Source organism: Pygocentrus nattereri, chromosome 4 (genome assembly GCF_015220715.1).
Source record: "Pygocentrus nattereri isolate fPygNat1 chromosome 4, fPygNat1.pri, whole genome shotgun sequence".
Lineage (NCBI taxonomy): Eukaryota > Metazoa > Chordata > Actinopteri > Characiformes > Serrasalmidae > Pygocentrus > Pygocentrus nattereri.
In genome coordinates this window covers 34,653,431-34,665,456 of record NC_051214.1, presented here as the reverse complement: position 1 = coordinate 34,665,456, position 12,026 = coordinate 34,653,431, and the positions used below count along the sequence as shown (strand labels likewise).

The following is a 12,026-nucleotide window of genomic DNA, read 5'->3' as shown; positions in this document are numbered from 1 at the left end:
TCTAACCGGCCACACCTGCCGTGCGCGCGCTGGACGAGGCCATCCTGGCCTGCAGCTCGCGGTTCCTTGCGGCTTCAGTGTGAGGGGCAAGAAGGCAGGGAGGGGGCTTGAGCGCGCGCCGTTTATTCTTGAAGCTCTCCTCCCGGCGTGCACGGCGGATCAGGTGCTCGCGCTCTTTTGCTATTCGCCCCGGAGCGCGTATAAGCCCTCGCGCACCGCAACGGCCCGGATGTAGTGTAGCGCGCGCCGCCCGCCTTCAGCCTCCGTTAGCGGAGCGCAGAAAGACAGAGAGAGAGAGAGAGAGAGAGAGAGAGAGAGAGAGAGAGAGTGAGAGAGGGGAGAAGCGGAACATGGCGCGCGCGAGCACGTAACGCTCCATCCTCTGTACAGCAGCGCGCGGGCAGCGGGACATGTGAGGACGGCCGTCGAAGGGAGCAGGTAGGACACACCGAGACTGTAGCCCCGCGAGAGGGCCCGCGCTGTGATTAGATGCTTAGTGCACGCGCTGCACGGTAACAAGCCCTGAAACGCCGTAACCGTTCAGCTCGCGCCCAATCACACGAGGCTGAAGTCGGCTTCCTATTCGCCAGGTTCTTGTTCGAATATTTCCGTTCCACCTTAAATGGTGCAGCAGTTACGCTGTGGCGCCTGAGGCTCCAGAAGGTAACTGCTGCACCATTTAAGGTGGAACGGGAAAATTCGAACAAGAAGCTGGCGAATAGGAAGCCGACTTCATCCTCGTCCCGGTCACCCACTTCAACTGGGCTGTCAGCGCGGTCTGCGTCTTCTTCTGCTTCTTTTTCCGGCAGGCGAGTAGCCCCTAATCACGCCGACTGAGGCTCAGTGTTATGGTCAGTGTTATGGAGTGGACCGCTGTCCTTGGTGTTGAAAAAGGCTTCCGCTTTTCGACACGCGCTGCAGTCGCACTCGATTTGATCATGACAGGCTACAGTTACAGCAGTGCAGCCTCAGTGAAGGAGAGAAACGGAGATTTGCAGACAAGGCCAGCGCTCCGGCTGGGCGGTGAGCGCTGTCTCCAGCCCTGTCATTTGAATCTCGCTGGCTAGCTGCACGGACACGGTCAGGTTGGACTCGGACCTGGCTAGTTGTTGCTGCAGGTGCTAAAGGCTCCCCCAAGTTTCTGTGCTCAGGCACAGAAGATTTGCAGGCATTAACAAGGGAAATCGGCGCTCACTGTGGCTTCAGCTCTTTCTTAGAAAGATAAGGTTGCAGACTTATGTGGATAGTAATCGCATTACTTGTATAATAGGCTAGATTTTTGCCTATGGTTGGATATGCCATTTGCACCTGACCCTCAGTTGGTTGGTTTGTTTGTTTTTTTTTGCGTTAAAGCTGTAATGAAATAAGAATGATAATGACATCATCATTCAAAACAACAGCAAGAGTAATAACGCAAAAACAACAAGTATGTCTGTTGTTTCTGTTTGACACTGTTTGAGCCACTGTGGTGCAGTAGTAATAATATTAAACAATAACAATTACAACAACAATAGCATCAAGAACCACAACAATGATAGTAGGTCTAATGTTTGTATGTGGCACTGTTCATGTAACTATGATACTACTACAACAATAATAGTAAGAATGATAGCAACAAGAACAACAACAATAATATGCAAGTCTAATGTGATGCTGTTTGAGTAAGTTGTATGATACAACAACAACATAATAATAACAATAGCAATAAGAGCAGCCACAATAACTAGCAGGTCTAGTATTTCTATGTCACACCATCTGAGCAACTATTAAAATGATTACTATTACACTAATAAAAATAGTAACAATAAAAATACTGCTGCCGCTAGTACTACTGCTAATAATAATAATAGCAAGTAATAAGCAGGTTTCATGTTTCAATGTGTGACACTGAGCCACTGTGGTAGACCTAGATGTTTGTAACTCATGCATATTATGCTCTAAACTGGTGTCATGTGTTGGGTTGTTGTGAAAAGACTTGATTGAATAACTGGCTCACAGTTGCAGCATTTCTGAAATTCATTGCTGGTCATGAGTGAGGCATGAAAAGCTGCTGGCCGAAAAACTGCTTGTGTATCTAGCTCTACAATGGCCTGTATGCTGCACTGACAGCAAAGCCCAACAGCTGACAGTACCATCAAAGCAGTGTGGGTCCTACACTATATTGCCAAACGTATTCGCTTGTCTGTCTTCACACGTTTTTGAAATTGAGTGACATCCCATTCTTAATCTATAGGGTTTAAAATGATGTCGGCTCACCCTTTGCAGCTATAAAAGCTTCAGCTCTTCTGGGAAGGCTTTCCACAAGGTTTAGGAGTGTGTTTATGAGAATTTTTGACCATTCTTCCAGAAGCGCATTTGTGAGGTCAGACACTGATGTTGAACAAGAAGGCCTGGCTCGCAGTCTCCGCTCTAATTCATCCCACAGGTGTTCTATTGGGTTACAGGCCTGTAAAGTTCTTCCTCACCAAACTTGCTCATCCATGTCTTTATGGACCTTGCTTTGTGCACTGGTGTGCAGTCATGTTGGAACAGGAAGGGGCCATCCTCAAACTATTCCCACAAAGTTGGAAGCATGAAATTGTCCAAAATCTCTTGGTGCTGAAGCATGAAGAATTCCTTTCACTGGAACTAAGGAGCCCGAGTCCAACTCCTGAAAAACAACCCCACACCCTCCTCTAATCCCCCCTCTACCAAACTTTAGACTTGGCACAATGTAGTCAGACAAGTATCGTTCTCCTGGCAACCAACAAACCCAGACTCATCAATTGGATTGCCAGACAGAGAAGCATGTTACGTCACTCCAGAGAACACGTCTCCACTGCTTTAGAGTCCAGTGGCAGCACTTTACACCACTGCATTCAACACTTTGCATTGCGTTTCTGTCATTCCCAATCACTTCAAATTTGTTGTAATACCACTGACAGTTGACTGTGGAATATTTAGTAGCGAGGAAATTTCATGACTGCACAGGTGGCGTCTTATTCAGTGAGCTCCTGAGAGCAACCTATTCTTTCACTAATGTTTGTAGAAGCAGTCTGCAGGCCTAGGTGCTTGGTTTTATACACCTGTGGCCATGGAAGTGACTGGAACACCTGAATTCAATGATTTAGATAGGTGAGTGAATACTTTTTGGAAATATAATGTATAAGGAATGATTTTTCTTACTAACCATTAACTAAATGGTTACTTTAATAGGAACAACCTGACAAATGACTAAATCTAGCTTGTATATTTAAATGAATGCACTATCACTGTCACATCTAAACCTTTTTCCAGCCATACATGTCAAAATTCTGACAATTGACAAAACCATATTGCTAATTTCTGCTAGTATCCTAATGGGATTTTAGTAGTATGTTAGCGCTAAGCTAACAGCAATTCACATGAACACAGTCATTACAAGTTTTATTTGAAGCTCATAACAGACATATTACCATTTATTTTTCCGTATATGTACAGCGATTGCTTCAGTGATTAGCACTAACATAGAACTACTGCTGTTTTCCATTTCTAACAACTAAAACTAAAACTGACTAAATCCTGGTGAGACTGTAAACTCCCACTTAGTGACCTGTGGCCTAAAATGGTGTTTTTTCTTACTAAGTTTGTCCCACCCATTATAAATCAAAGTGTCATTATTTGAATGCACTGTCATTTAATTATGTTTATGGATATTTATGTTTAATTATGGACGTGTGAGGTCTTCAGTACAACTCCTGAATTCCTAACCAGTAGGAGAGCTTGCTTGTATATATCTACCTACATACCACACAGACAATGACAAAAGTACTGATTAGATCATTTTCCTTTGGCTGTTTAAAGAACTTAAAGAATTTTTTGCAACCAAAACTTAACCTGAAAATGTAAGTTTAAAAAAGCTTTTAAGTTAAAGTGATCTTTCTGTGATGTCTCACTGGGCAGTATGATGAGCAGTGGACTGTTAAGTGCTGCTTATCAGCTGAGACCTGTTAGACCAATCACATGCTCTTCACCAAGCTTGAAAATTAGTGTCAAATGCCAACTGATGAAACATTTCTAGGGACGTTTTAGCAGCTAATGAAGTGTGGGAGTGTTCATTCATTGCATGGGAAACTTCAATTAAACAACTCCTCTGTTTTCTGCTCTTAATCCTATGTTAATGCTGGACCACTTAGAGGCCTCATCAGAGATTTTAAGTAGACCAGACTCTAAGAGATCGATCGGGATGATCCAGAGAGTCATTGGAGGCATGTTAATGAGAAAGGACGACGACCCAAAAGGAGGGTGCAAAAGTTAAAGATAAAGATAAAGTAAGAGGCAAACCAGTACAGACAGCGTGAGCTGTGGCACGACACTGGTACAATGAAGCACGCATTAGAATAACAGTGGGGACGAATAGGCATGGCGGGTCAGCAAATCTGTTTCAGGCGACTGATTGCGCTGTGTTTATTTTGTGATTAACATAGCCAGCTCACTGAGCTGTGCGTGACTCTGAGGGGTTGGAGGTCTATAAATGTCAAGAGGGTCAGATCACTGTGTGACCAGGCCTGGGAGGTGGCCTGCTTGGTGCCCAGATGTACAACTGACATTAACACCCCAGTGAAGAGGGAAAAGAAGCCACACAAAAGCTTTAAAGGAACATCTAAATGCTTTTGTTGTCTTAACATGGCTTTCAGACATTGCTACCATTCATTTTTCATTTTCAATCAATTTTCTATTCTATGCAGTGCAAACCCCAAACCATTTGGTATTCCAGCAAGCAACTGCAGTTTAATGCTGTAGTTTTCATGTCTAAGTCACTCTGCCATATTTTTGTGAATGTAGGTCACTTGAGATAGCGATGTTTGCAGCCCCGTGTAGTGCGACTTTAAGCACTCTTTCTCCTGTATCGTTTTTGAGAGAACACTTATGCCTATGGGCTTGATTTCAAGCACTGTCCTAACCCAAATAAGAGTTAACTGACTAGATGACTATATACGTGGTTGTACAGTCTCTATGTATGGTGATATAATTCACTTCTGTGCAACAGTTACAGTCTATATTCAGCCATCGCTTAGAGCTGGCCTGCTTATGTGGATGCTTATATAATATTGTTTCTGGGCCTACAGTACATAGGTATCAGATTATGGTTTTCTCAAGATCTGAAGTCACCATGGGACACAGGAAGTTAGAGTGGTGAGGGAGCTTTAGTACCACCAGCTTTCAGGATTGCAACTGCAAAAATGATGAAAAAAATAAATAAAAGAACCAAACTGCTAAAAGAAATTGTGTAATAAAGATCTATGCTTGCTTTTAGTATTTTTTTATATTTATATATATATTAATATTTATATACATGTATTTTTAAAAACTGCAGGAACTATATACCATAAGTCAACACTACATTTTCATTACACAGAGTCAACTTGCTTCCCTCGTTATCTGTTGGCTGCTTTGAAGGCATGTCATTGAAACATAAGCAATATTAGGCAACCTCTCAGGTCATTTGCATAAAGTGCATCTAGAACTTAGAGGCAGGGAGAGCAGGCTGTACATCAGTGATTTGATGTGTCAGTTATATGTTGTTGTCTCTCAGCACATTATAGCATATTATTACATTTTCTGTATTATTTAGATTAGACTTTGATGATTTACAATACTATTATCAATCACCAATAGTTTCTATCTGTCATTAGGTGGATTATATTAAATGCGTGAAAACACACCTTCCGCATTTGAAAGATACCCAAAAGTAATTACGCTTGTCTCAGAAAAATAGCTCTTTTACTATTAAAGTGACTTATCTGACCTATCCTATGTGTTTTTGGTTAAAACAGTGTAGTGGTTTAAGTTTGAATGGTGTGGTGTTTGTTTGCTGTTATTCCCTCTAATCAGCACATTATTTGTTCGTTGACCTCACCCACTGTGATTGGTTCATATGTCATATTTGCCTGTGTCGCTGCACAGAGCAGGCCTCTAGCAAAGTTCACACTTGAGGTTTTGTGTAGTTGTGTGTGTGTTCATGTTTTGTGTAAACATACACAAAATCCATGCTAAACGTGCCCCTTCCTGAATACTACACCAAAACAGTATAGACTAAGTACAAATATCCCATATTCATTGAGCTCATAACATTCTAACATGCTGTTTCAGAAATACTTAGCAGCAACAACAATAACATTGTGAGAACATCAGCGACTGTGTGTCCCACAAAGATATGATATACATGTCTGCATGCTCTTAGTCTCAATGAGTAGAGATAGAAAGATCTATTGGCTGTGTATCGGTATCAGCCGATTTTCAGCCCAAAGAAGCAATTGTTGATTGACTGACATTGTGAGCCAATTGTGAGAGCTGATGTGTGACTGTAAAATATATGAACCATATTTCACCTGAGGCACCAGAATGTAACTATTGCACCATTTAAAGTGGACCAGGAAAATTCAAACAAGAAGCTGGGGAATAGGAAGCCTTCTGCCTCACATTATCTATTTCACTCATAAAAACATTTTTTTTCAGAGGTTTATTACATATTTGACTCATATTAAGCTGTAAACCTACTGTGTGAACATGCAGAGTTGTAATTAATACAGTTCGTTCTCAAAGCTTTGTGGATTTGTTTCTGTTAGCAGGTTAGCATCCGAACACTAATCTTAGCTCAGCTTACACTGCACTAGCGTCATGACCTATGGCTTTGGCAGGGACTGAAAATAAAAATAAATAAATTATTTCAGAACTACAAAAAGCTTCATATGTAAGCCCTTTTAGCCTTTTCAGTACCTTTAAAAATCCCATCCATGAAACAGGAGGACTCTTATGTTCTTGTGGCATCGGCCTGCCCCCCGGGCCCCGCCGCTGACGGCCGAGAGAGCTGGCAGAAAGGTGGGGACCGAACATGCAGTGGTGATGAACCTCGGTGAGGATGCCGGGGAGAGAGCGCAAAGCCACAGTTCTGTTAGCTGTGCCTGTTATTTTATTTTATGGTTATGCTAGCATGAGGCACCAGAATGTTACTGTTGCACTGTTTAAGGTGGAACAGGAAAATTCAAACAAGTTGCTGGTGAAAACAAAGCTGACTTAAAAAAAATGAAACAGGGATTAAAGGGGAACAGTTGCTTTGTTTCTGTTTGACAGGCAACATTTACTTATTTTTGCTGTTTCACAGATTCAATAGATCAGTATTGTTCCCGTTTGTTATCCTGTTTTCTGTTTGTGTCTAGCTTCTTATTAGCAATTGTAGTGACAGTGTGCAAACCCACAACCTAACTAGCTAGCATTAGTTGCTCGGTCTAACGCTTGTCTGTACACATTTATGAAGACTTTTATGGCCATGGAGACCTGAAAAACGTTTTGTTTGCCTTGTCAATGCGCTTTCTAGAATTTGAGGGGCAGAACTTCTGAGGGAGCGCTGAAGGGAGGGGTGTATTTGTTTTACTGGGCACTCAACCCCATTTAATACCCTCACTCTGTAGAGGCTATCAGCTGGTCATGCTGAAAGGTGGTGGATGATCGGTGCACTGATCTGTACACTGGAAAACACTGATCAGTTAATTTCAATGAATGAGTATTTGCACAGGGCGGCACGGTGGCATGCTGGGTAGCGCTGTCGCCTCACAGCAAGGAGTGCCTGGGTTCGATTCCCCGGTCTGGAGTTTGCATGTTCTCCCCGTGTCTGCGTGGGTTTCCTCCGGGTTCTCCGGTTTCCTCCCAAAGTCCAAAGACATGCAGTCAGGCCAATTGGACATGCTACATTGCCCCTAGGTGTGAGTGTGTGAGTGACTGTCTGTGTCTGTCTGTCTGCCCTGCGATGGACTGGCGACCTGTCCAGGGTGTATCCTGCCTTCCACCCGAAGACTGCTGGGATAGGCTCTAGCACCCCCCCGCAACCCTGACGGAGAAGTGGCTTAGAAGATGGATGGATGGATGGATGGAGTATTTGCACATGTTTGACAAACTTGTTTACATATATGTGTGTGTGTGTGTATAAATTTATACAGAATCTATACACTGTGTCAGAAAGACATACACAAGTTCTCTCCTTCAAGTGTACTTGTGACTGTGTTTAACGGTAATTCGACTTCATTTGGTTCTTTTGTATACTGCTGGCTTTAATCTTCATACACTGTGTAGCATGGCACATGGAGATGGTTATGTAGATGGCTAAATGCAACAAGGTGTAAGCTACTCCATTGTGCAACATGGAAATGAGTTTTGCACTGTATAATTACTCTGCTTTTGTTCAGCTCCACACAAATGAGTAATTTCTTCACCTGCATTTAAAGCTTTGTCAGGAATCGCTGTGCCTGGCAGTTTTGAATCACTTAAGCACACCAGCTAACACTTAAATTAGGTATGTGAGCCTTTCTGTCTGCTTGTAAACTATAGTCCTGAGGCAGCCATGGCGCTGTTTCGGTAATTCCACATTAAGTTTTTAATACGTGAAGCTTGGAGAAAGCTTTGGAGGAACTTTTCACTGTTTGCTGTAATGCAAGGTCATTTGATATTTGTTAAGGCTATGTCGGAGTAGATAACCAGGAGACTTGGAGGAGTGGGCTGGTAATGTTTTAGGACAGTTACTGTGGGCTGACATTTATAAACCCACACACATAAACACAAGAACACACAGACTGACTGTACATGCTGCAACCAAGTCTATATTTGCAGTAATTTAGGAAGTCAAATCTCTGCCCCGTCCTTGAGTGGCAGAGGTCAGGTTGCTGATTGTAATTGGTCAGTTAATGAATTGTAGAGTGTGTAGAGATTAGCCTTTTCTAATTTGGCACAGCATTATGGATCTGGTTCTGGTTGACTCTATGGGCAATGGTCTAAAAAGTGCACTACCTTTTACATTGTTTACTGATGTAACAGTTATCATATGTCAGTCATATGAAGATGGACAGCAAGTGGAAAAAACAAGTGGTTCCATGATGGCAAGAGAAAAAACAATTAAGGAGGACGCAATGGTTAACTAGTGTGGTAACTAGTGTGTGTGTATGTGTGTGTGTAAGAAAGAATATAGAGTTTGTGGTTGGTTGCTCTGTATAAATAATTTTTATATAAATATTTTTTTTCTTTCATCGCCTGCTTCAGTGCGCTGCTGCTTCCACAGAAGTCCCGTACATCATTGACTTAAAAAACTTTTGCAAGCATGTCCACTACTGCGAAGATTATAGGTTTGATCATTCCTTTGAAAGAGCTTGGTAGTAATAATTGAGATTAATAACTGATCATCACAATTTATTTTATCAGTCTACTCAGGCTTTAACAGAGCTCAGTAACACTTAAGATTAGTAACTTATCCATCATGTTGGTTTATCAGTCTTTCCAGGCTTTAGCAGGAACTTCTGTGCTTGTAAAGATTGTAAAGTTGTTAATTGAATCGAGAATTCATCTAACATGCATATTTGCTACATTTTCTCTGCTGATTCTAAAGCAGTACAAGCACTGATTGTGTACTTTGAATATAGTCAATTTTATTTAGTCGGTAAGTATTCTAAAACTATTCTCCTCAAAGTGTAAAATGTAATTGTATTCTGAATACTGCCTTTACAAAATGTAACTTGGACTGCTTAATTTCTGCATTCTGAATGCATATTTATGGAATGGAAGTTTTACTGCCAAAGTCAACACTTATATTCACTTGATCCTTCTCCTCTCCAATAGTTCATACAACAAATTTCATTTATGCTAAAAATTTTAATGGAACAGCCCTTATGATAGTGTCAAGAATTCCTCAGAGCAGGCCTGTCACACTTATTACATAATTGTCTAATCACAATTATTTAAAATGAAGGCAGTTACTTAAGATGGCTCCAGTTATTTTCCAGAGTTGTTAGCTGTTTCACACTCACAAGCTGTGTTTTCAGCTGGGAGTTACTAAGTATCACAGATATCAGGCAAGATAACTAATCGGCTATTTTGGCTTGTAGTTTAATAATTGCTTACAATGAACAAAAAAGACAATTAAACTGTTTATCACAATTATTTACATGACAATTAATTGCTAGCAAAATTTCATGATTATGACAGGCCTTGTAGGGAAATGGTGATGCTAAGTGGATGAGGGCAGTGACTGTGGGTGGGTCTAAAAACAAGTTCCGCTCTGGCTCTGGGCTACAGTGTAAAAAGTGGAACAGGGTTAAAGTTAATTTTAAGGTTTCTGAGGTTTGAATTATTTAACAATATTATCCAGAGATTCAGTTTAGATGTTGTGAGGTGATTTTCAGTTAAATGTGTTCCGTACAAAATAAATAGCTATGTACTCTCTGCACATTCATAACAGACTGCAAATTAGGGTCAGTGAGCTCTCAGTTCTGAAACATACTTCAAATGTTGCTTCTGAAGACTGTGGGCATGTCAATAACATTCCTAGTCAAATGACAGATTTAGATCTTAGAGACCTAGATACGGCGGACAGCAGTCTAGACCTGACCTGCCCAGCTTCAGGCTCTTGCTGTTTTGAGCTCATTTCTTCACCTCTCCCTCGATCCCTCCATCCATACAGCCTCTCCCTGTGACCAGACACCTTAAGCACACCATAAACAAAAGCCTAAATTTGATAATGGGTCTCAGTCTGAAGATAGTTGACTGAAACACACTGTTAAGAAAGATTAGGTTTGCAAAGAATAACTGAATCAGTCTTTGGATGGGTATTGGTCTGGGAGAAAGGCAGTGTACTCAATGGCCCTCCAAATCGGGTTTGACGCTGCTGCCCTGTTTCATTTGATTCCTCTGCTCTTCTTTATCCAATAAAAGCTCTGGAAGAGATGAGTCAGCTGTAACGTCATGGCCATGACGCTCTTCATCATATGTCATGAGTTTCAGGAGTCTTCCTCCAGAATCTGTGCAGAGAACTGGCTGTTTAGAAGGCATGGCAGAAGGTTGTTCCTGATGTGTAGTTCACTTCCACAGTTTATTATGGGCATGAGGACCGTGCACTGTGGCATTTTCTCCTGATGACACATAGGCAGAATGTAGCATGGGAACACTGCATCACTTGACAATTACAGTATGAGTTACAAAATTATATTACGCAATGTCTTCAGAGTACAGATTTCTAAATCGGTCTGTACAGAGTTACGTTATTCTGCCAACTTCCCTCTGTAGAACATAGCTGTTAGGATTTGATCATTTTCCACAGTATGTGTAAACACTGTAGATATTATTTCGAAACAAATGTAGCTTAAAAATGACAGACATATGAATGAATGTTTTCATTAAAACATGGATTAAATATTCATCACAAAACCTGTCTACTATGATTGACCCAGTAACCTCGATCCAGTCATGATCAGAACTGTATGTAGATTCAGATTTATAAAGCTGAACATGGGATTTTCTCTGCAGATACAGTAAGAGTTGTTTGCTCCTATGTTGTCTCAGGTTCTCTGTTTCCAATTACACTTTGGTCACTGATTTTTGCACTGCTCACTGAGAGTTTGATACACTTGAGCTTCAAGCACACATAAAGGTCTTCAGTTCTGCAAACCAATGTCTAGCAATTGGTCTGTATGTGATTTTGGTTTTGGTACCAGTTTTGAATGCTTTAATGGTGGCATGGCATTTTAATTGCCTAAAAGTTTAAGAAGAACAGTATTTAGTATGGATTTACTGATATGGGAGTTCTGGGCCAATATTTGCTATTTTTCATCAATATCAATGCTAACGCTGATACATAAAATGTAGAAATCAAGACTAGATCTACCAGGAAAAGTGAAGAGTAGATACAGTAATGAAATACATTTGATATCATGCTTAAGGCTTTTATGTCGTTTTCTGTGACATTTTTGTGTCATTTCCTGAAAAATAAATAAGTTGTACTTGGTCATTTGTTCATATACACAAAGAAACAAACTGACTCTTTGGCCTTTTTGTTTTTTTAGATGAATAAATCTCTTTAGAGTCTTTAGAGTAAGCATCCACATTTGCTTTCTGCTCTGAGGCATTTTCACTGTTAGCTGAGGAGTCTACACTGGCCTAAATCTGGAGCACTCTCCTCTCTTGACCATCAGCTAGCCACTCTGATGAGATGAGTAATGTGTATGGTCAGAAACCAGTGGACCTGCATG

General features: G+C 41.2%; 1 protein-coding gene across 2 annotated transcripts in view; it reads left to right on the top strand.

Annotated features, from left to right (window-relative positions):
- Nucleotides 1-95: 95 nt before the first annotated feature.
- The window catches only part of pak5 (p21 protein (Cdc42/Rac)-activated kinase 5), an 88,280-nt gene continuing 76,349 nt past the window's right edge, over nucleotides 96-12,026 (top strand). Inside the window, exon 1 of one of the 2 annotated variants that reach the window (XM_017683536.2) lies at nucleotides 96-438. The gene's annotated coding sequence lies outside the window, so the exon portion shown is untranslated. The remainder of the gene's footprint in view (nucleotides 439-12,026) is intronic. The other variant, XM_017683520.2, reaches the window with a different exon arrangement.